This window comes from Glycine soja, chromosome 18 (genome assembly GCF_004193775.1).
Source record: "Glycine soja cultivar W05 chromosome 18, ASM419377v2, whole genome shotgun sequence".
In the NCBI taxonomy this organism is placed as follows: Eukaryota; Viridiplantae; Streptophyta; class Magnoliopsida; order Fabales; family Fabaceae; genus Glycine; species Glycine soja.
This window is the reverse complement of record NC_041019.1, coordinates 23,161,557-23,185,849: the sequence shown is the minus strand read 5'-3', so window position 1 is coordinate 23,185,849 and position 24,293 is coordinate 23,161,557. Positions and strand designations below refer to the sequence as shown.

Below are 24,293 nucleotides of genomic sequence, written 5' to 3'. Positions count from 1 at the left end.
GTCCTATGCTGATTAGCTCCCATATCTACTCGATAATTCAATGGTTGCCATAACCCCAGCCAAGGTTCCTCAACCTCCATTTTTCAGAGGATACGACTCGAATGCAACATGTGCTTATCATGGAGGGCCCCCAGGCATTCCATTGAGCATTGTAGGACCCTAATGCATAAGGTGCAAGGTCTAATTGATGCGGGCTGATTGAAATTTGAGGAGAATTGCTTGTGAATCCTGACATTGACAAGAGATGCCACACATGGGGCAATTTGAAGGTTGTTGCTAGATGTCTCTAATGACTCATTAGTATTTTCAAGTTTATGCCATTATTGTAAACCACAGTTACAATGCTAAATAATATGGATAAATTTAACATCCTTGTCTTTCTCATCCTCTCACAGTTACATCTTTGCTTATTCAACTTCCACCGGAATGTTAGTGTAGGCCATTGGTTTGTTTGCTCAAGTGACCTATGCTCCTAAGTTTTTGACTTCCAAGACCGTTCAATCAAAGATTACTCGTCCTACGCGTTGGTGGGGGGTGCCGTAAAATGATGAGTAAAGTTCAAAACAATAAGTTTCAGAATAAGAAAAAAGAAAAAAGCATTTGAATGACTGTGTTTTCAAGTAAAAATATAGACATTCATGTGACCTCATTTTATCATTCCTGAAAGTTTGTCTTTTTGAGAGAGAAGTGAGTTATCAAGAATAGGAGTCATTTGACTTAATCCGTCAAAATCCTTCAAATGTTTCTTGAGAATCAACCGCTTCTTTCATTCTTCCTTGCTACAAGGTTGTGAAAACAAGACAACGATGGATACCTCAGAGCCCTACACTGGGGCAATGAAAGGCACCATGCATAAATCTCAAGCGAACCTAGGGGCAGATCAAAAGTTCTCACCCGTCGATGTTTTTAAGTAAAAAGAGGGGGGCAAACCCTGGGTTTTCTATGGATTGATTAAACGTCAAACAACTCTATTGTCGTCACTCCAAAATGGTCGAGTGACTAAATCAAACAAGACATACACTCTGAGGGAGTTCCCGGAGAGATTTGCAAAAGATAGGATAAGGTTGCATGAATTATCACCTCTTTCAAAAGGACAGTCAATCTGTGTTTTCCAAAAAATCAAATCAAAATCAAAATCACAAAATAGGGAAAGAATGTCATGAACATTGTACAACTTTCCATTACATTACATTGTTGCATACGAAGTCCGCATTTACCGTATTTCAAGACAAAGGTTGCATGCATCTGCATCCCTAAAAAGCATGTTAGCAGCATAGATTTCCAACATCTAATGTCCCAACTTTTAAGTTTAGGATGTCCTCTCGATGAGTCAATCTCTTGCTTTCTCACAGGGGTGGACCCTTGAGTACTAGAACCTATTGCCTTTAGAGGACTACACGTCCTCGCCTTCAGAGGGCTACACGCCTTCACCTTCAGAGGACTACACGTCCTTGCCTTTAGAGGACTGCACGTCCTCACCTTCAGAGGGCTACACGCCCTCACCTTCATAGGGCTGCATAACCTCGCCATCAGAGGACTACGCGTCCTTGCCTTCAGAGGGCAACACGCCCTCACCTTTAGAGGACTACACACCCTCACCTTCAGAGGACTACACGCCCTCGCCTTCAAAGGACTGCACGTCCTCGCCTTTAGAGGACTGCACATCCTTGCCTTCAGAGGACTGCACGTCCTAGCCTTCAGAGGGATGCACGTCCTCGCCTTCAAAGGGCTGCACACCCTCACCTTCAGAGGGCTGCACGCCCTCGCCTTCAGAGGGCTACATGTCCTTGCCTTCAGAGGACTACACATCATCCACTTCAGAGGACTACACGTCCTCCACTTCAGAGGACTACACGTCTTCCCCTTCAGAAGACTACACGTCCTCGCCAACAGAGGGCTATATGTCCTCGCCTTTAGAGGGCTACACGTCCTCACCTTCAGACGACTACACACCTTCATCTTCAGAGGACTACACGTCCTCGCCTTCAGAGGGCTACACGTTCTCACCTTCAGAGGACTACACGTCCTCCCCTTCAGAGGGCTACACGCCCTCGCCTTCGTTGGGCAACACGTTCTCACCTTCAGAGGACTACACGTCTTCCCCTTCAGAGGGCTACACGCCCTCACCTTTTGAGGGCTGCACGCCTTTGCCATTAGAGGACTACACGTCCTTGCCTTCAGAGGGCTACACGCCCTCACCTTCAGAGGACTACACGCCTTCACCTTAAGAGGACTACACACCCTCGCCTTCAAAGGACTGCACGTCCTCGCCTTCAGAGGACTGCACGTCCTCCCCTTCAGAGGGCTGCATGCCCTCGCCTTCAGAGGGCTGCACACCCTCGCCATCAGAGGGCTACACGTCCTCTACTTCAGAGGACTACACGTCCTCCCCTTCAGAGGACTACACGTCCTCGCCATTAGAGAGCTACACGTCCTTGCCTTCAGAGGGCTACACGTCCTTGCCTTCAGAGGGCAACACGCCCTCACCTTTAGAGGACTACACGCCCTCGCCTTTAGAGGACTGCACGCCCTCGCCTTCAAAGGACTGCACGTCCTCGCCTTCAGAGGACTACACGCCCTCACCTTCAGAGGACTACATGTCCTTGCCTTCAAAGGGCTACATGCCCTCGCCTTCAGAGGACTACACATCCTCCCTTTCAGAGGACTACATGTCCTCGCCATCAGAGGGCTACACGTCCTCGCCTTCAGAGGGCTACATGTCCTCACCTTCAGAGGACTACACGCCCTTACCTTCAAAGGACTATACATCTTCGCCTTTAGAGGGCTACACGCCCTCACCTTCAGAGGACTACATGTCCTCCCCTTTAGAGGGCTACACGCCCTCGCCTTCTTAGGGCTACACGCCCTCACCTTCAGAGGACTACACGTCCTCTCCTTTAGAGGTCTACATGCCCTCGCCTTTAGAGGACTACACGTCCTCGCCTTCAGAGGGCAGCACGCCCTCGCCTTCAGAGGGCTGCACACCCTCGCCTTCAGAGGGCTACACGTCCTCTACTTCAGAGGGCTACACGTCCTCGCCTTCAGAGGGCTACATGTCCTCAACTTCAGAGGACTACACGCCCTCACCTTCAAAGGACTATACATCCTCGCCTTCAGAGGGCTACATGCCCTCACCTTCAGTGGACTACATGTCCTCCCCTTTAGAGGGCTACACGCCCTCGCCTTCGTAGGGCTACACGCCCTCACCTTCAGAGGAGTACACGTCCTCTCCTTTAGAGGTCTACATGCCCTCGCCTTTAGAGGACTACACGTCCTCGCCTTCAGAGGGCTGCACGGCCTCACCTTCATAGGGCTACACGCTGTCGCCTTCATAGGACTCCACTTCTGCACCTTCAGAGAACTCAAGGTCCTCTGTCCTTAATGCTTAATCGAGGCCTGCGCTCCCGAGTGAGGGGCTAGTAGTTTGATTTTATCAGTTCCTGGGCCACCCCCTGATATTGGAGGGCGACCAACTGTGCGAGGACAACCAGAGAGGGAGGCTATCGTGCAACTACTATGCATACCAGGGCAAGATTTCACTCAGCCGCTGTAAGGAGATTAGTGTGGATCATGCACACCGCCACAACTCCGATCTTCCCCTGCCGAAGTGTCAATTGGTTTGTGCCGTCATGACATAGGTTAGTATGCACGTGGCTCAATTAATTTTTTATGACATCCACTATTTGCAGGGATCACGCCCACAAGACACCCAGTGGACCCGGAGAAGTCGAACAGGGCCCTGGGGTTTCCAGCTTTGGTTATGGGCCTTTGTCAGTCCTACCGGGTGCCCGTCCCCCCCAGCAAGGTCACGCCATCGTGACATAGGTAAGTATGCACATCGCTCAACTAATTTCTGATGTCATCTATTGTTTGTAGGGATCACGCCTGCAAGGCACCCAATGGACCTGGAGAAGTCCAACAGGGTCCTGGGGTTTCCAACTCTGATTACGGGCCTTTGTCAATTCTACAGAGTGCTCGTCGCCCCCAACAAAGTCATCATGCCCCCTATTAACCGGGCTTTCATCAAGAAGTACTGCGCCCCCCAGGCAGGCGCAGGGCGAGACACCACAGCAGCCTGGGGATGGCCAACAACGGGCAATAGACGCACCGCCGCCACCTCCAGAGCCCCTCATCTCATCTACAAAGGCTGGAGCGTTGCCTATGACACGTGGCCGACCAGCGAGCGACCAAGTCCAAAGCCAAAGGTAAGCAAAAGTACTAGGCCCGTGACCGACAAGTCATCACGTGTCTGGCTCAAGAGGTTAAAGAAGCGCTACTCGGAGGCAACCTAGAATTGGTTATGAAGAAGCTCCCCGCAAAGCAATCCAGGAAGGGCACCATTGAAGAGGGTTCTAGTGCGGCCCCGCAAGCCGACACAGGCTTTGACAAACACCGATTCCAGAGCGTGGAACATCAGTTGCGTTTCGAGGCCATCGAGGGATGGTCATTCCTCAGACAGAGACAGAGGCAGCTGAGGGATGATGAATTTCAGAATTTCCTTGGAAGAGGCGGAGCCATACGACCGGGATCGCCAAACTTGTGATTTATCCTTCATTACTACTTTCAGTTATTTTCTTATTCTGTTATTTCCCTTGTGATTTGACATTATCTGCTTCCAATTATTATGTCCATTGTGATTGAACTGAACATGCAGTTATATGTCGCATTGTGAGTAATTTACCGCTTTTGGCATATGGTCGTACTTACTTTACGATGATTTGTCCAAAACGCAAAAATGTGTGTAAGTTTGGTGTACTTTCGTTCACATTCCTTTTTTCAATAAAATGTAATCTCGGGTATCAACCGTGTCCAGGTTACGATCTGTTTTTAATCTTTTGAAAATGGCCAAAACAAAAAAAACAAACAAGAACAATTTTTTTTTTGACTAAAAAGCCAAGACGCTCTTGAAAAGAAATGAACTCTAGCTCTTTCTTTGAAAAAGATTCACCGATCAAAACACAAAAGGGTTTTGTTGAAAAAATGTGTATACACCTGAAGGGTGAATGCTGTGAAAATTTTCCCGAACACCCAAAATGGACTTGGATGAATGCCTGAATTGATAAAAGAACATGTGTTGGAAACACTGGGTTGACTTAAATAAGGAAAATGAATCCTGAGCCCTAGTGTCACATGACCATAAAAACTTGATGCTTGAGTGTCCACATGGGTGCATGCATGACTAGTTTTGCATAAAATTTCCTAATCATCATTGTAGCATGTGTGTCATGGAAATAATCTGGGACATTCCTTTATCCCTGAACCGCTGGCCAAACCAACACCCTGACATACGTCATGTCCGGCTGTTCTGCAAGCCTTTTGAGCCAAGACCTCAAATCACCATAAACCTTGACCCAGGATGAGAATTTCCATCCTTGCCCTCGGAAGAAGGAACAATGGGGTCTCTTAAGAAAGAAGGGTCACTCACTGTTGAGCTGCTAACACGTTTCAAATACAAAAAAACAAAGGAAAAGAAAGTTCCCGATCAAAGATAGGAAGAGAACAAAAGAAAAAGAAAGTTCCCGATCAAGGATCAGAAGAAAACAAAAGAAAAAAAGGAGTAAAGTTCATGATCAAAGATCGGAAGAAAACAAAAGAAAAAAAAGAAAGTTCCTGATCAAAGATCGGAAGAAAACAAAGAAAAAAAATAAAGTTCCCAATCAATGATTAGAAGAAAACAAAAGAAATATATAGAAGGGTCTTCGGACCAGACAAATATCCAAATAATACAGAATAGTCACAATCAAATAAGGAAAGAAAGGAAACCACAACTTGAAGTGGTCCTTTCCCTTTGATTGCCAACCAAAATCCTGTGCGCTGGCGATTTTCTCGTCCCGCACTAAACAAAAACAGAAAAAGGGAATGCCAAAACACTCGAATCCAAATTTCCCACAAAAAAAAACACCATTCCCAAAAAAGTCCTATTGATCCATGATCACACATGTAATCTTTGATTTGATAGGAAATGATTTGCAAAATCAAGTCATGACATATCTATGGTTCGGAATTAGGATAAAACACTTATCTGTGTGAGATTGATACACTTTGAGTGATTTTCTTCTATTTTGTTGGGCCCAGTGTTTCCTCTAAATGGTCGTTTAGAAATGAAACGCTAACATCCAAAATCTCATTTTGTGGTTATGAGAAAATTTCATCAGCATACTCTCCTTCCCCAATAGACACGTTGTTTTTCACCAAAAATTATGTGTTGCTCTGATCAATTGGGGGGTTTTGTTTCTTTACTAAAGCATGTTCGCATTTTAGTGAAAGAACATCGAGGCTATTTTAGTCTCACACAAAAAAGGCAAGAACTACGTAGGTCTAAGTTCCTCATCACAAATTGAGGATACGTAGGAGCAAAAGCCCCGCTTTTGTCGACCACCCCACCTTTTGCTATCCAGTGACCCAAGAGTCCGGTAGCATGCGGAGACACCTTACGGTTATCCGCACCTCCTCATTCGGAGACCCCAAGTCCAATTGACAAGCAGAGACCAATGTGGTCATCTGCACCCTTTCTGGAGATGTCAGCATCTTCTGGTAGAGACTATTTTAGTCTTACACCGCTTTCTTAAGAATTACGTAGGTCTGAGTTCCTCATCACAAATTGAGGATACGTAGGAGCAAAAGCCCCACTTTTGTTGACCACCCCACCTTTTGCTATCGTGACCTATGAGTCCGGTGGCACGCGGAGACACCCGATGGTTATCCGTGCACACTTTTTGCTATCATGACCAGTGAGTCCGATAGCATGCGGAGACACCTTACGGTTATTCGCACCTTTGTCATCCAGAGACGACAAGTCTGATGACATGCGGAGATACCTTATGGTTATCCGCACCTTTTGTCAGTTAGAGGCAAGTGAGCCCGTTGAAACGCAATGACTAACATCGTCATCTGCACCTTCCTCGGAGATGTCAGCATCTTCCGGCCAAGACTGCGAAAAAGTCTCATTTGCTATCCGTAAGACTCAAAGCCCGATAGCATGCAGTGACTAACGTCGTCATCTGCACCTTCCCCGAAGATGTCAGCATCTTCCGGCCAAGACTGCGAAAAAGTCTCATTTGCTATCTGTAAGACTCAAAGCCTGATAGCATGCAGTGACTAACGTCGTCATCTGCACCTTCTCTAGAGATGTCAGCGTCTTCCGACCGAGACTGCAAAAAAGTCTCATTTGCTATCCGTAAGACTCAAAGCCTGATAGCATGCAGTGACTAACGTCATCATCTGCACCTTTCCTGGAGATGTCAGCATCTTCCGGCCGAGACTTTTTTTAGTCTCACACTTTTATTACCCTGACCCATGAAGTCAGGTGGCAGGCGGTGATACCCGAGTGGTTATCTATACAAAGACAACTTCTGTTAATCCTGACCCGTGAAGTCAGGTGGCAGGCGGAGATACCCGAGTGGTTATCCGTACAAAGACAACTTCTGTTAATCCCAACCCGTGAAGTCAGGTGGCAGGCGAAAATACCCCAAGTGGTTATCCGTACAAACACACTTTTGTTAATCCTGACCCGTGAAGTCAGGTGGCAGGCGAAAATACCCCATGTGGTTATTTGTGCACACACATTTTTGCTACCCCGACCTATGAGAAGTCAGGTAGCATGTGGAGACACCCTATACAGTAATTCACACACATTTCAAAGAAAAAAATGTCTTCAGTCATTGCATGCCTTCAAAGGCGACAATGACCCTCATTTACATTTCGAAGACGACAATGTCTTCAGTCATTGCATGCCTTCAAAGGCGTCAATGTCCTCATCTACATGTCGAAGACGACAATGTCTTCATCCATTGCATGCCTTCAAAAGGCAACAATGTCTTCATTTTCATTTCGAAGACGACAATGTCTTCACCTTAAAAACTTCAATATCCTTTTTCCCTGTGCTTTGTATGACTCGACGTCCTTCTTTTGTACGTTTTTTTTTTAAAAAAAAGGGGAGAGTGAAAATGAAAATGAAAATAAATTAAATGAGAAAAGAAGGAATTTCAATATCTTCATGCCTTCACGGGTTTTACTGCTTGGATTTGTGCTAGTGGCCAGTCGGGTAAAGATTCAGCTCGAACGAAATTAGTGTCTTATCTTTACTTTCCTTTTATCTCCAATAAAAGGTAAGTAAAGAGGGGCAACTGTCATATCCTAATTTCGTCTGGGGACCATTGTTTATCGGCATGTGACCTTTGTTTGGCAACCTCAAAATGTTTAACACCCATCGTTGTGGAATCCGTAAAGTTCTGAGATGTTTCAGGAAGAAACCGGTCAAAAACACGAAAACGAGAGTGTATTTAGCAAAGTGGGGTGTGTGTAAATAAACTATTACACTCTAATTTCATCCGAGGAATATTGTTGATCGCTTCAGAAGGCTTAACACTCATCGCAGTGGAATCCGTAAAGTTTCGTGAGATTTCGAAAAGAAAACAACCAAAAACACAAAAATAGGGGGGTGAACTTATCAAGATAGGGGTGTTAATAGCAATTCGAATCTAGGCCCTTCCAGAAAATTTTGGAAGTTGGGTTGCTTAAAGAGGAAGAAACTGGGTGGCAAGCTCCTCAATGTTGAAAAATGGTTTCCGGGGCTTCTGTACTGCTTCTGTAAAATTTCTGAAAACCTTGGGTAAGCATATTTCGCTTAACATTGGTGAAAGGGAAGAGAAAAAAAGTTGAAAATCAAATCCGAAACACTTCCGTAAGGCTTCCGTAACTTTTTCGTAAAGTTCGAAAAGGCGGGTGAACTTAGTAATTGGGGTGTGCTTAGAAATCTTCCTCAAGAAGCCTCTGGGCGGCAAGCACCTCCCTTTTTCCCTATAAATAGGGGAGCGGGGCTGTTTCAAAATATTCTGGACCCCTTGGCTATGCATTTCGGCTGTTTTGGGTGAAAAAATGTGTTTTCGTGAAGAAAATCCAAGTTGAGGTGCTTCTGTAACGCTTTTGAGACGTTTCCGTAAGCGATTCTGTGGAAATTCTTCATCGTTCTTCACCGTTCTTCGTTCGTTCTTCGTCGTACTTCGGTCTTCAACCGGTAAGTTCCCGAAATCGAATCTTTCAATTCATTCTATGCACCCTTAGTGGTCCCTACTTGTTTTGTGTACTTTCACTTTCATTTCGCTTACTTTCAGTTTTCTTTTCTTCTGTTTTTAACGTGCTTTAACCGATCATTTAAGCTGTTATCTCGCCTAATAAATGATAAAATGAATTTTAACCGATCATTTGCGTTATAATCTTGTTTAATCACTGTTAAAGCAAAATTTTATCGATCGTTCACACTGTAACCTCGGTTAAACCAAAAAAAGAAAAATAATAATAAAATAATCAAAATATCTTGAAAAAAAATAATAATAAAATAAATCAAAAAAATCAATCGGACATTTTTCTTTGAAAGTTTCCTTGTATGAATTGACTAATAACCAAAGTGAAGCTAATGCTAAAATCAACTCATAAATCAAGCTTTGCCCGCGAAAATCACTAAAAACCGTTTTAAGGTCCAACGCCTTAAACGGTTTTCCTTGCTTTTATCGGTTAACATGGACCATTCAAAAGCATAAAATCAAGACGTAACTTTACTGCTTTTGCAAGAAGTACGTAGGTCTGATTTACTCATCGCAATTGAGGATACGTAGCGTTTTTGTGGAGCACCCCAAGAGATCATTATTGGTCCAACGCCTTAACGTTCCTCTCCTTTCAAAAACCAAGAGATCGTTAATGGTCCAACGCCTTAATGTTTCTCTCCTTTCAAAACCAAGAGATCGTTAATGGTCCAACGCCTTAACGTTTCTCTCCTTTCAAAAGAATCAAAAGATCGTTTAATGGTCCAATGCCTTAAACGACTTTTGTGCGGTTAAAATTGATCTTGCGGAAAAAGATCAAAACAACTTAACCAACGTTTAGTTCTGAAAGAACTACGTAGGTTTAATTTCCTCATCGCAATTGAGGATACGTAGGAGCGAGGAAAATACCCTTGTCGACCACAAAAAGATAAAAAAATACAAAAAAGCCCATAAAAAGCATGAAAACATAAAAAAGGGAAAAATACATAATTTTGAAGTCATATTTGCACACTTGATTGAAGGCTGTCGTCCCTTTTGACGGACGCATGGGGTGCTAATACCTTCCCCGTGCGTAAAAACAACTCCTGAACCTTTCACAGTTAAAGTTCGTAGACCACACCTTTCCGGTTTTTCTGATGTTTTCCTCGAATAAACGTTGGTGGCGACTCCGCGCATTTTCCTTTCTTGGAAGACGCACCCGTGAGCCTCTGCGTCGCCCTCCCACCGAAGGGTAGGTTGCGACAAGTATTATCAAAATTAATTTTGAATGAAATTGATTTTACAAAATTGACTTTGGTTAAAATTGATTTTGAAGTGATATGATTTACATTTGGGTGTTTTAATTATAGAAGCATTTAGTGGTGAGATACATTATAAAATATTTTATCCAATACTTAAGCTACTCAAAGTTGTTTTAGCTTAGAATCAATTCCTCAATGGAACCCAAAACATGAAAATTTATCAAAAACCACATAAATTGGTATTTTAACGTGAAATCAAACAAGTACTAAGCTTCCACATTTTTACATAGAATTGATGTGATTTCTCTTATGGAAATGGTTATGCAAACATGCAATAAATGAAACTCCAATTCAGATTGGAGAATAGCATAAAAAATACTCAATTAATTAATTTGGTCCAGGTTTTGTTCTTTTAACTTAGGGTAACAATTATTGCATAGGGTTTATGTTGAAATGGAAATTGTTTGTTGACGACATGTTGCTTGTTGGTTTGGTGGATCAATCAGGAGGCTAAGGAACAGGCAGAGAAGAGGGCCACTACTTAGTTGATGTTTGATTTGGGTTAGAAGGCCTATGGGAAGGGCTCCTATGGACATGCCATTGAATTTCTTGAAGTTGCACTCACTATCATACCCAGGCCTACATTATTTGGTGGTGAGGTTGGTTCTTTCTTGCCCAAACAAGAATTTTTGTCTGATTGTGGAACGAGGAGGTAAATTAATTTTTAAAAAGTTGTGAATTTTAGATACAAATATGACTGGCTATGGCTTATGAGGCCCATAACTGCCATGCAGGTTGCATTGCTCTATACCAGCAAATAGAAAAGACGCACCCAAGTGTTAGCATTCGATGCCAAGTTGCAGAGCTTCGTTACATTTTACAAGCACCATAGCTCAAGATATCGCATGAGGAGATGGTGACTATATGATGAAAATCCTAAAACTGCCCAAATACAGGGACCTATAACCAGGAGTAGGACCAAACAGTCAGAGGATACCCTCCAACAAATGGTATCAAACATCCTTACCAAGGCCCAAGTGAAGAAGGATGAAGGCCCAGAGGCACTACCAAGAATCTTAATTGTTGTTGAAGGCCCAAACTAATTTGAAGGCCCATGCCAAATAATTTTTTCTATTTCTATTTTTTTATTGTCATTTTAATTAAATAAAATTGGTTCCTTTTCAGCTGCACCTCAGATACACTATATGTATTGAACTCGTTTTTAGTAGAAGGACTTTTTGGCATTTTGAGAATATTTTGTGAGAGCTTCTCTCTGGGTTCCTTGTTAAACCAATCTCAGACTTATCATGGTAATCCTTGTGGCGTCTATCCTGACTTATCTTCCCTCTCTGGAAGTGGCATCCTCCAAATTCTGTGACCTGTACCAAGCGATCTGCTCCTAGTAAGGATCACATCACTATACCCTTGATTGGCTTTACTTATGACAGGTGACTGCATTGTTGTATTTGAAAATTAGCCTCGCTCAAGCCTTTGTTTAGCCTCTCTTGTATGATAATGTTGTTGCTGCTCATTTTTCTTTCTATTTGTTGCATAGTAACTGACTTTGTGCATTATTCTCATTTCTCATCTATGGGATTCTTTTGTCTTGTACTGAATAGATGTGCTTGTCTTCTGGTAAGATTTAAGAGTTTTGCATGATTGCGCTTAGACTTTTTCATCCCACTACTTATGCAGTTGCACAACTACAACTAGCTTTTCTGCCAATTGCACCTAGACATGTGGAAGCCACTGCTTAGATCCTTTCTTCAAGTAGTGAAACTTTCATATTCTTCCTCCAAACATTTTCTCAAAACCTTTCTCATTTCATTTAAATGCCTCTCAATCACAATAACTTCCATCCAATATTTTCTTCCATGCTAGCCTCGATTCTGGCCTTCGACCCTTTAAGCCTTTCCTCCAAGAAATCCATATGTTCTGTCACTCAATCATGGATGGATATCTACTCCGTTGGCCTAAAAAATCTCCTCTCAATCTGGCAGGTAAGACCAATATGGTATAACACCAATTTATAAATTAGTGAATGATTATTAATTTATAAAAAATACACAGAATCTCCTCATTGATCCATGTCGTAAAGATTCAAGAAAGCTTTACATTGGTTATCAATTGTCTAACATAAACTTCACCTTTTACTTAGGACTTGGGATATAACATGTTAAAGATTGCAGCAAAGCACAACATGGGCAGGTTGATGACATGATTTTGAAATTACAATAGAACATTATGCCAGATATTTGATCCATGTACCGACCCCACCTAGTGAGAAAAGGATTGGTTTGTTAATGTTGTATACAAATTCAACATACTTCAAATATAATAGTAGTTGTAGAGTTCCAAGCCAAAAGATAAGGTGCATTTAATGCATAGTGGGAATTGAATTTTTATCACTAAGGTTTAGGTGGTTTAAATGCAAAGTGAAAGATTGCATTTTACTAGATGAAACTTATTTGAATGGATGCATTGGAAGTTGTATTGTTTCAACTTCCAAGATAATTTATTTATTATAATTGGTGGAAATCTTCACTATAAATAAAGAAGAGAATTAGTGGAGAAGAGACTAATGAAGAGAGAGTGTGTGAGAAGAGAGATTGTGAAACAACTTCACTTTGTTGATAGAAAAGTGTCTTTGTGTGAGCGTTATCATTTCTTGTAACCATTGAGTGTGGTACTCGAGTTTGTAGAGTGATATGCTATTTAGGGTGGGTTACAATCTTGTAATCATTTTTGTGATAGGGAAATACTTTTGAGACGATTTCGTGGATGTAGGCAAGAGGTGCCACACCACGTTAAATTCTTGTGTTTGTTATTATTTTTTCTACGGTGTAATGTTTGTTGTGTTCTCACGATCTTTTGTGAGTATGGGTAACTTTGTTTGTGTGAGCATTGATTACTCAATAGTAGTTGCTGTCCCTAACTCAGGCTCATCCACATATGAGTTCTTTACCAGCAAAAGTAGTGATGCAATCCTACCCCCCCAAGGGCATTGAATAGAAGACTCCAAGAAGATTGGGCCAAAGATGCAAGAGAAGGCCCTAAGGTTCTCATGAGCCTTAGGGTAGATTTCGGGCCCATGGGCTAAGTATGAGCCCACTTATCTTTGTACATATTAGATTAAGGTTTCATTAATTTTGGGTCTTGTATTTAGCGCTCCATAATGTAGGTAGGGTACCCTAGAATTATAATATTTTTTCAGCCCTTGTATTTTAGGGCACCTAGACTAGTTTTTGTATTAGGGGTAGTTTTGTAATTTCACATGCACTAAGTGTATATTTGATGTGTGTGGTTGGAAATAAATTTAATTGAATTGGTAGAAGCCTAATCCAATTAAATTTTAGAGGGGGAGGTGAGCATTTGCTTACTGCACCCCATTGCCACATCATATAGTCACACTTTGTGCATGTCCTTCATGCTTTTCATGCCTCATGACACCTAAGCACACTTAGTGGAGAATCTTGGAATTGATCTTGGATTAGTGGGCTGAACCATAACTAAAATTCACTAATCATAATTAGTGAAATTTTGGCTCCACAAATTCAATTTCAAATTCAAGTGAAATTTGAATTTCCCTCCAATTTTGTGTGACACTTGGGCTATAAATAGAGGTCATGTGTGTGCATTTTTTAAAACTTTGATCATTTGAATATTAAACTTCAGATTTCAAAGCTCATTTGGAGCACAAAATTTCGTGCTCTTCTCTTCCTCTCCCTTCATTCATCTCCTTCTTCCTCCAAGCTCTTATCCATGGCCTCCTATGGTGGTGAGCTTCTTCTAGACTCATCTTCTCCTTGAAGTGGCGTCTCTTCTCTCTCTTCCTTCTCCATTTCGCTGCCATTCATCTTCCAAGAAGCAAAGGAATCCATAGATGAAGAAGATCCTAGGCCTACAAGCTCCAATGGAGCTTACATCAAGTAGTACTTTGGTTCTCTAACTTTTTTTTTGTTTGGATTAGTTCTATAACTTTTTTGTGTTTCATTTTGATCTTTTATCTCTTGTTTTGGTTTCAGTATGGTCCTATTTATCAAATGTGGCAGTAAAAACCATCACAATTGACAAAAAAATCATGATTTTTGGTGGTCAAACCCCTCCACAATTGACTTAATTGGACCTAATTGAAAAAAAAATTAAAGGACTAAAATGAAATAAAATATAGGATCAAACAAAAAAAAAAGTCCGAGGACCAAATTACTAATTATTTGGTTTCCCGTTTCTAGAAGAGCAGTCATCTCGATCTAACAATGGGTCTTGGTTCCCATCAGTATTCTTGTGACGGGATGCTCAAACTATGTATTAATGATAATTTTTTGGTTTTGTTCTTATTGTTAATCCTTATTTATATTTATGGTATGATTAGCACATCGTAGTTATAAATCAGTTGAATATGAATACATGTCAAAACATGCTTTGATTTCTTGCAAGTATGGTATCTATTATAAATGTGATAAATGCATAAATGGGATTGAAAAACCATTTAATTAGAATCACCATTAATAGAAACCCAACCTTACTTTTGCATACTCTAGTTCAAAAGCTCAGTGGGTGATAACAAGTGATTGATTGGTAACTTGAAGTACTACTGCACTAGAAAGATTGTACAACCATTCCAAGTCTAGTGCAAATTACAATTTTCAAAGGGTTGTGTCTTTACACTCTTAATGAAGTTAACTAACACTGAGACTTTGAAAGAATTTCTCTTGTTTGAACACAAGGAGTAATACTGCTTCTATCAAAAGTTTGGGTTGACTTTTAGAAATTTTCATTATTGATGATGCAACACATGGCTGTATTAATGCTATTTATTTTCTGTGAATGGCCTTAGTATAGGATTGTGTTATTTCTGATCTGGACACAAGTTAATAATTGTTAAAAGTATTTAGATACTATGAATTACATTGAAATACACTAATAGTGTGTTTGGATGGAGCAATTTAACAGGGGAATTCATTTTTTCAAGGAATTTAAAATGATTCGTGATAAAATAGCTTGTTTGGATAGAATATTTGAAAGAAGATTTAATTTTTGGTATTTTTATGAATCATTTTGATTGACTAAAATAGTGGGATTTCAAATTCTCTCAAAAAATATAGAATTTGAAATTCTTTTTTCGGAGATGCTCACTCTAACTTACGTTCTTGCTCGTGACTCTTTCTCGCTCAACACTCACAACTACGGGTGACCAAAGTTTTTACGGCCGATATCGACATAAGTTGTTTTTCACTGACGTTGGCTGAGATTTTTTCAGTCAGAAATTTTTTGTATGATGTCAACCAAAACTATTTTTTGCCGATATCGACTAAGATTTTTTAGATGATGTTGGTTAGGATTATTTTCTCACTGACGTCAGTCATGGGAAATTTTTGCTAATGTCAGCCAAGGATTTTTTTGGCCGTTATCATCTAGGTTTTTTCAATTGATGTTGACCAATGATTTTTTTGACCGATGTTGGCTAGATTTTTTCTACTGACATCGGTCATGACTAACTTTTGAGTAGATACATGTTAGGGTTTTTCAGCCGATGTCAGCTAGGTTTTTCTAGCCAACATCAGCCAAAGCTATTTGTTAGCCAATATCGGCTAGGGTTATTTTTTAGTTGATGTTAGCTAGGGTGTTTTGGTTGATGTCAACTTGATTTTCTTAGCCGACGTTGGTTAGGATTTTTTTGCTGACATCAACTAGGGTTTTTTGGCTGACATCAGCCATAGCTATTTCTTAACCACATTAGCTAGGTTTTTTGGTTGATGTTGTTATGCAATCCTCCCTAGGAAGGGACCAGTCACTAGAGCCATGAGCAAGAGGCTCCAAGAGGATTAGGCTAGAGCTGTCGAAGAAGGCCCTAGGGTTCTCATGAACCTCAGGGTAGATTTATGAGCCCATGGGCCAACGTTGGGTCCAATTATCTTTGTACATATTAGACTAGGATGCCATTATATTTGGTCTTTGTATTTAGGGCTCTAAAATGTAGGTAGGGTACCCTAGAAATATAGGATTTTTCAGCCCTTGTATTTTAGGGCACCTAGACTAGTTTTTGTATTAGGGGTAGTTTTGTAATTTCACATGAACTAAGTAAATATTTGATGTGTGTAGTTGGAAATAAATTTAATTGAATTGGTTGAAGCCCATTCCAATTAAATTTTAGAGGGGGAGGTGAGCATTTGCTTACTACACCCCATTGCCACATCATATAGTCACACTTTGTGCATGTCCTTCATGCTTTACATGCCTCATGACACCTAAGCATACTTAGTGGAGAATCTTGGAATTGATCTTGGATGAGTGGGCTGAACCATAACTAAAATTCACTAATCATAATTAGTGAAATTTTGGATCCACAAATTCAATTTCAAATTCAAGTGAAATTTGAATTGAAATTCAAATTTCCCTCCAATTTTGTGTGACACTTAGGCTATAAATAGAGGTCATGTGTGTGCATTTTTTTCAACTTTGATCATTTGAATATTAAACTTCAGATTTTAGAGCTCTTTTAGAGCACAAAATTTTGTGCTCTTTTCTCCCCCTCCCTTCATTCATCTCATTCTTCCTCCAAGCTCTTATCCATGACCTCCTATGGTGATGAGCTTCTTCTAGACTCATCTTCTCCTTGAAGTGGCGTCTCCTCTCTCTCTTCCTTCTCCATTCTGCTGCCATTCATCTTCTAAGAAGCAAAGGAATCCATTGATGAAGAAGATCCTAGGCCTACAAGCTCAAATGGAGCTTACATCATGTTGGCTAGGGTTTTTTCTACTAACACCATCTAGGTATTTTTGACCGACATCAAGCATGACTATTTTTAGTCGACATTGACTAGGTTCTTATAGTCGACATCCAGTAGAGTTTTTTCGGTCGACATTGGTCAGAGCTATTTTTTAGCCAACATCGGCCAAGGCTATTTTATAGCTGATGTTGGGTAGGGTTTTTTGTCTGACATTGGTCAGGGCTAATTTTTAGCCAACTTTGACTAGAGATTTTTCAGCCAACGTTGACCAATGATGTTTTTCAGTCGACATCGGGTAGGTTTTATTGGTCGGCATCGATCAAGATATTTTTTAGCTGATATTGGGTAGATTTTTTTGTCAACGCCTGCTAGGAGTATTTAGGCCGATGTTGACTAAAAATAGCCTTGATCAATGTCGTTTGAAAAGACCCTAGCCGATGTCGGCCAAAGAAACCCTAGCCGATGTTGGTAAAAAAATCTAGCCAACATCGGCTAAAAAATAGACTCAACTAACGTTAGCCAAAAAATAGCCCCGACTGACGTCAGCTGACAAATATTCCCAGCGTACTTTGACAAGAAAACCCTATTTGATGTCAACCAAAAAATAACCTTGGTTGATGTCGGTTTAAAAACATCACTAGCTGTGGTCAGACAAAACAATCCTAGTTAAAATTATCAATATTTTTTATTTATAAATTATTAAAAATTGAAAATGTTTTTTAATTAATATTTCAAAATTAGATTGTGTTTATTTTCTATAAGGTTTAATATTAAAATTTCATCTATTTAAAATATAAAATTGAAATTTTGCATATGTAGAAAATTGAATTGCCCTATCCAAACAAAGAATTTAAAATGAAAAAAATTTGAATTGATTTATCCATTTGAAAAATGAAAAAAAAATTAAAATCAAAGCAATTCAAATTCTAGACATTTCAAATTCCTTGAAATTTTAAAATTCCTGATCCAAACACAAGGTAAGGAAAAGCTCAAACTGAGAAATACTTTCATTTATGCATGACACTATATGGATGTGAGAAATTATTTGTCTAGATTTTATGAGGAGGATTGTTATGATACTTTGTAGAGCAGGAATAGTTCTTCCAACTCATTGCATAAGCTGCATAGTGATATCTCATAGGCTCTGCCATCCTATTGCTTCGGTGGTGGCTTTGCCGTGGCACAATTTACTTTTCTGACATTAGCACACTTAGGCAGCCAAAAGCCAATGATAGGCGATGGATTATGCCATTATGGTGCGGAGGCACATATTGATATGTCAGTCAAAATGATTTGGTTGCTAAATTGTAAATTGAATTGCAGATCAGTTGTAGGATTATAAATAATTATTTTTGCAGCTTCTATCTTAAGGACAATGTCCTCTTCATATTTTAAGCAAAGTTAATTTGAATTTTCATCTTTGTTCTCTGCCCATATAACATTTATACCTGGTGTGAAGCTTTCCCTAATGTGTTAAGAATTCTTTTCTTGTATGTGGTTTACTATGGTGACCTCAGTTGTTAGTGGTGTTAAATCAAAATGATTTTGAGTCTTTCTATGCATATTTTAAAGAGAAGACTAATTAAATAGCCCTTTATAGTTAGCAAACAATATCAATGATGCAATGATGCTATTATTTAATAATTATCTTGACAAGAAATAGCGACAAAGCTATAAAGCACATGTACAGTAATTGAACTAATTGCTCTCAAAGAAATCAAGAATGCAATTATGGATGCCCAACTCTCTCTCTCTCTCTCTCTCTGAGTTCCTTTTCTTTTCAATTTTTCTTGTGCCTTTTAGGCTTATAGAGGGTAACAAGTAGGATTGAATTTGCTGCAACTTGTTGAAGTTGTATCATCTTTTTCCATTCCTTTCTGGTTCTTGAAAAGCACAATATATCTCTTTATATGCTTCAGTTTTCCAGATAAAGGAACTGCCACTGGCATTGGTATTGGGGAACATTATAACTGCTTATGCATTTTTCTTTTGTTATATTGTAGTTGCATATTTAAAATTATGGTTTATCAAGTATGTATTATGTTATAATTGTAGCTATGCGGCAACATGGAGTGATAAATACAAGGACAAGGATAAAAAAATTAGTGGATCAGTCACGAATCAGCTTCCATCATCTAAAGATTACCTTGGGGACTTTCTTGTATGGAAACCTCCCATTGGATTAAGGAAAAATCGAGCTTTCTGGGTTGGCTTAACAATATGGTTGGGATTAGTTGGAGCTACCCTCTTTATTCAAAGATAAAATACACTTATAAAAGAGTTTGAGTTCTCAGATTTGTGATGTATACATTCTAATTATTTATAGTTTTTCTTTTTTTAGTTTATATAATGTGAAGTCCATGTTGTAACATTATAGAATGTATGGAATAGATTTGTAAAATTATTGTATGTATCAGATAGATAAAGATGCTATTTTGCTATATTTCCCTAGTGTGGTGTTTTCATGTTGAAATTACAAGGATGTGAAGTAATTCTATTAAAAAAGAGAAAAAAAAAACATGTATAGCAGAAATGGCTAGTATGTTGCACAGGTTAAAACCAGGATAAGTTAAAACCGGGAATGAGGGTCTCTTACTATTTATTATTTTAAATTGGGACAACAATATTTCTATGAGGCAAATTTATGTCAAAGGGTCCTATTTAGAAAGTATTTACCAATCAGGGTCTGTTTTAAAACTATTTACAAGGGGGGTCCATTTTTTACAAGCTTGCCGCAGTTGCCAATGGCGATATACCCTCAACCGCCATTGCCACTAGCGAGGGAGCTGCTTACATGGACATGTCGCCATTGATGTTGGCGAGACACGCTGACGTGGCCAGCATGCAGAGGATGCTGCCATTGACAATGGCGAGTCTGGTGACATGGAGCTAGAATTGCCCCTCCCATTGGCGAGACATGCACAACACAGGCAGCTAGGGCATAGGCTTGCAGCAGCAGCTTGAAGAGGCAGCAGGTTGCAGAAGGTTGCAGAGGAGGCAGCTTTTCATATATTGCCATTACTAATGGCGAGACATGCACAGTTGTAGCGCCCCTTCAATAAAAAAAATCCTCCATTAGAAAAATCCTGCATAGAACGCGTATACTCTTATCCTCTCCTCCCCAAGTTCCTCTATAATATTTTATCTTCTCCTTCTCCTGCATGTGTCTTCTTGCGTTTCGCTCCTACTATTGGCGATATACTCATTTCTTGTCACAAATTGGTACATGTTTTTTTAATTAATATTTTTAAGGCACAAAAAGCATCAACAAAAGCTTATAAATAATTAATCGTAATAAAAATAACTTCAAAATAAAAATTCTAATTACAAAAATTAATACACTTAAACTTCAGCTTAAAATTTTATTGTAACAAAAAATATTATTACTTAAAATAAATAATTTGTGAATGATAAAAATAAAAAAATCTATTTTCTTGCTCTATTAAACTTAAACTACACATTCAAACTTCATTCTAACAAAAAAATTATTACTCCAATTAAATAATTTACGAATAATTCTTTAACTCCAAAAACGGGAAGGGTCACATGTAAAAATTTCTAAGGCAGAAAAACCATGAACAAAGAGGCTTATAAATAATTATTAGTAATAATTTCAAAATAAAAAATCTAATTCCAAAAATTACTACACTTAAACTTCAGGTTCAAATTTCATTCTAACCACAAAAATTATTACTTCAAAATAAATAATTTGTAAATGATAAAAATTATTCAAAAATTTAACTTGAAAGAGAATGAAGGAAAGCTTGTAAAAAATTCACTAAACAACAATACAAATTGTTACTTCAAATAAATAAAATCTGAACATGGAATTAACAAACTTCAAAGGCTTTCTGCTTTCTTTGCTTTCTTTCTCTCTTCACGAATCACTACAAATTTTAAAGGGACAACCTGCCTATTTAAAGGAAGGAAACAATGTTCAGGACAAGAGTCCCGCTATTACCAGTGGTGAGAAACCATTGCCCTAGCTGTGCCTCTGATCTCTGCGTGCATGTGACTCTGATCTGCACAGTGGCCTAGCCTGCAAGCTATATCGCCAAACGCATTGGCAGTAAGCTCCACGGGACGCTCCACGTCAGCCTAGCTCGCCATCACCATTGGCGGGACATCCACGTCATCTTTTTTCTCGCCAACGGCAATGGCAATTCCTCCTTCATCGCCAATCGCAGTTGCAGCTTCCATGCAGAACAGACCCCCCCCCCCCCCGTTAAATATCTAGAAACAGACCCTATTACGTAAATAGTTTCTAAATAGGACCCTCTGACATAAATTTGCCATTTCTATGATGCCTTCTAGTGTGCACAAGCTAGATAAGTCCTGCACCGTGCGAAATAAAGGTGATCCGTTAGATATGAATTTATTATAATTAACAATTAAGATAAGTGGGGGTCTACCATAGAGATACACACACTGCAATAAAAACAGAAAACCTCGATAGTCGACATCCTACGCAATTCTTTCTCTAATGTTTCTTCCCTTCCAAACCTCAATACAATGTTCCTTTCTCCGACCACCAACTGCAATCCAAGAAATGTTCTCCTCTATCACATCGTTGTGCTCGTTGAAGTCGTGGTGATCGACACACTCTTTCAGAATCAGTGTGACCACGTGTGGATTTGCGTCCGACGATAAGATCGGGTTTGCCACCCATCGCCGCACTGACGACCACGTCTGCTCCATCCTTCACATCATTCTTTTTTGAAAGAACGGGAGATGAAGCTTGACTGTTCATGATTGGAGGAGGTCCATTTGCATGCTCCACTAGTTCATGGGAAAGGGATAGAGTTGTGAGAGAATGAAAGAAAAAACACAGTTTTTTCTTCTTTAAATTTAATCCACACAATCCTATAATAATCTCAAAAAAGTTTCATATCTAATGGTTCATCTTTGTTTCACATGATGCATGGCCTATCTAGCCTGCACACGCTAGAAGGCATTGCTTTCTATTTCTAACCTAAAAGGAGAATGTTATGCAGTACATTTGTTACATCAATTTTTTGGTGTAGACCATTTCCTAGTTTTCTATTAGCTTTGTGTGCTATGAGTGACTAATGTCTAGGGATGACAATCGCTGCAATATGGGTAGGGTATTCTCATACCCTAATTTTGTCCGTGAATGATCGTTTGCCAACATTTGGAATCTTGCCAGCCGAATTGAGCTGCTTAACACTAATTACTGTGCAATCCGTAAGGTTTTGTGACGTTTCGGAAGGAAATGTGCAAAATATTCAAAAGGAGGGCAAAAGGGACACTTTTGGGGCATTTTTCAGCCCCTGGTCCTACTAGGAAGCTTAGGGCTGAGGTGACCAGCTCGCTTGTGCGAGCAAGGTTACTTCTAGAGGAAGCAAGCAGCTCGCCTGGGCGAGCTCCTGTGCAACCTCCACCCCTCATTTCCTATAAATAGGCGTGAGGGGGCTGAGGAGAAGGGTCCAGCATATGAAATTGAGAGATTTTCACTAAAATTAGTGAGAAGAAGGAGAAAGAAGAAGAAAAAACAAGGCCGAGGCGCTTCCGTGACGTTTCTGTAACGTTTCCATGATCGATTCCGTGATCGTTCTTCGTCCGTTCTTCATCGTTCCTTGTTCATTGACCGATTAGTTTTTATTTTTGAAGTTGTGAGTTCATTCTATGCGCCCTTAAGGGTCCACTCTTGCTTTTTGCATCTTCATCTTCATTCTTCTGCCATCAGTAATTTTATTTCATTGTAAAGCAAGTTTCGACCGATTAATTGTGCCGTAATCTCCTTTTTATCATAGTAAATCGAGTTTCCACCAATTAATTGTGCCGTAATCTCACTTAATCAATGTAAAAATAAAAATTCAACCAATCGTTTGTGTTGTAACCTCGGTTAATCATTGAAAAATAAAGTTTCAACCAATCCTTTACTTTGCAAGTCCTCTTTTAATGAGTTTGAAAGTAACCAAGTGAAACCAAAGCTAAAATCAACACATAAAACAAGCTTTCATCCACAAAAAATCGCTTGAATCTGTACAAAGGTCCAACGCCTTAACGGTCTCTTTTACTTTTATCGATTAAAATGAACCTTTTAAAAGTTTAAAATCAACCCTACGCATAACTTTCTTGCTTTCAAAGAACCATGTAGGTCTGAGTTCCTTATTGCAATTGGGGATACGTAGGAGCAAGAGTCTTGCTCTTGTCGACCCCAAAAAGTAAAAAGCATAAAAAAGGGAAAATAAACAAATATTGAAGACATGATTTTGCACATTTGATTAAAGGTTGTCATCCCTTGAAGCGGACGCGTGGCGTGCTAATACCTTCCCCGTAGGTAAACAACTCCCGAACATTTGTTCTTAAAATTCATAGACCCTTTTTTGGTTTTTCTAACGTTTTCCTCAAATATACGTTGGTGGCAACTCCGCGTGTTTTTCTTCCTTGGAAGACACCCGTGAGTCTCGCATCGCCCTCCTGCCGAAGGGTAGGTTGCGACAGTTGGCAACTCCATTGGGGACTATTTTTAGAGAGTTAAGCCATTTAATCTGTGTGCATTTTTTATCATGACTTCCTCTTTGTTTTGTTTCCCTTTCTCTCTTTTACATTCTTGTATTCTTGTAACCCCTTTGATGCTTTCGTATTTGGTGTTGTCGTAACCTACCCTTCAGTAGGAAGGCGACGCGTGACTCGCGGGTGCGTCTTCCAAGAAAGGAATACGATCGGAGTCGCCACCAACGTTTATTTGAGGAAAACGTCAGAAAAACCGGAAAAGACATGGTCTACGAACTTTAAGTGAAAGGTTCAGGAGTTGTATTTATGCACAGGGAAGGTATTAACACCCCACACGTCCGTCACAAAAGACGACAGCCTTTAATCAAATGTGCAAATATGACTTCAATTTTTTTTATTTTCCCTTTTTACATTCTTATGTCTTTTTATGCCTTTTTATATTTTTATCTTTTTGTGGTCGACAAGGGTGTTTCCCTTTGCTCCTACGTATTCCTTAATTGTGATAAGTAAATTAGACCTACGTAGTTCTTTGAGAACTAAGTGTTGGTTAAGTTTGTTTTTTTATCCTTTTTTGCAAGATATGTTTTTATTGAATGAAAGGTCATTTAAGGCGTTGGACCATTAAACAATCTTTCGATTCTTTTGAAAGGAGAGAAAACATTAAGACATTGGACCATTAATGATCTCTTATTATTTTTTGAAAGAGGTAATAAAGCTACATGTTGATTTTAGGCCTTTAGAAATCTACGTTTAACCAATAAAAGCGGAAAAGACCATTTCAAGGCGTTGGACCTTTAAAAA

At 39.8% G+C, this 24,293-nt stretch overlaps 1 pseudogene; it reads left to right on the top strand.

The window, feature by feature from the left end:
• Positions 1–4,735: 4,735 nt before the first annotated feature.
• On the top strand, positions 4,736–19,302 carry LOC114397107 (annotated as a pseudogene).
• Positions 19,303–24,293: the final 4,991 nt, after the last annotated feature.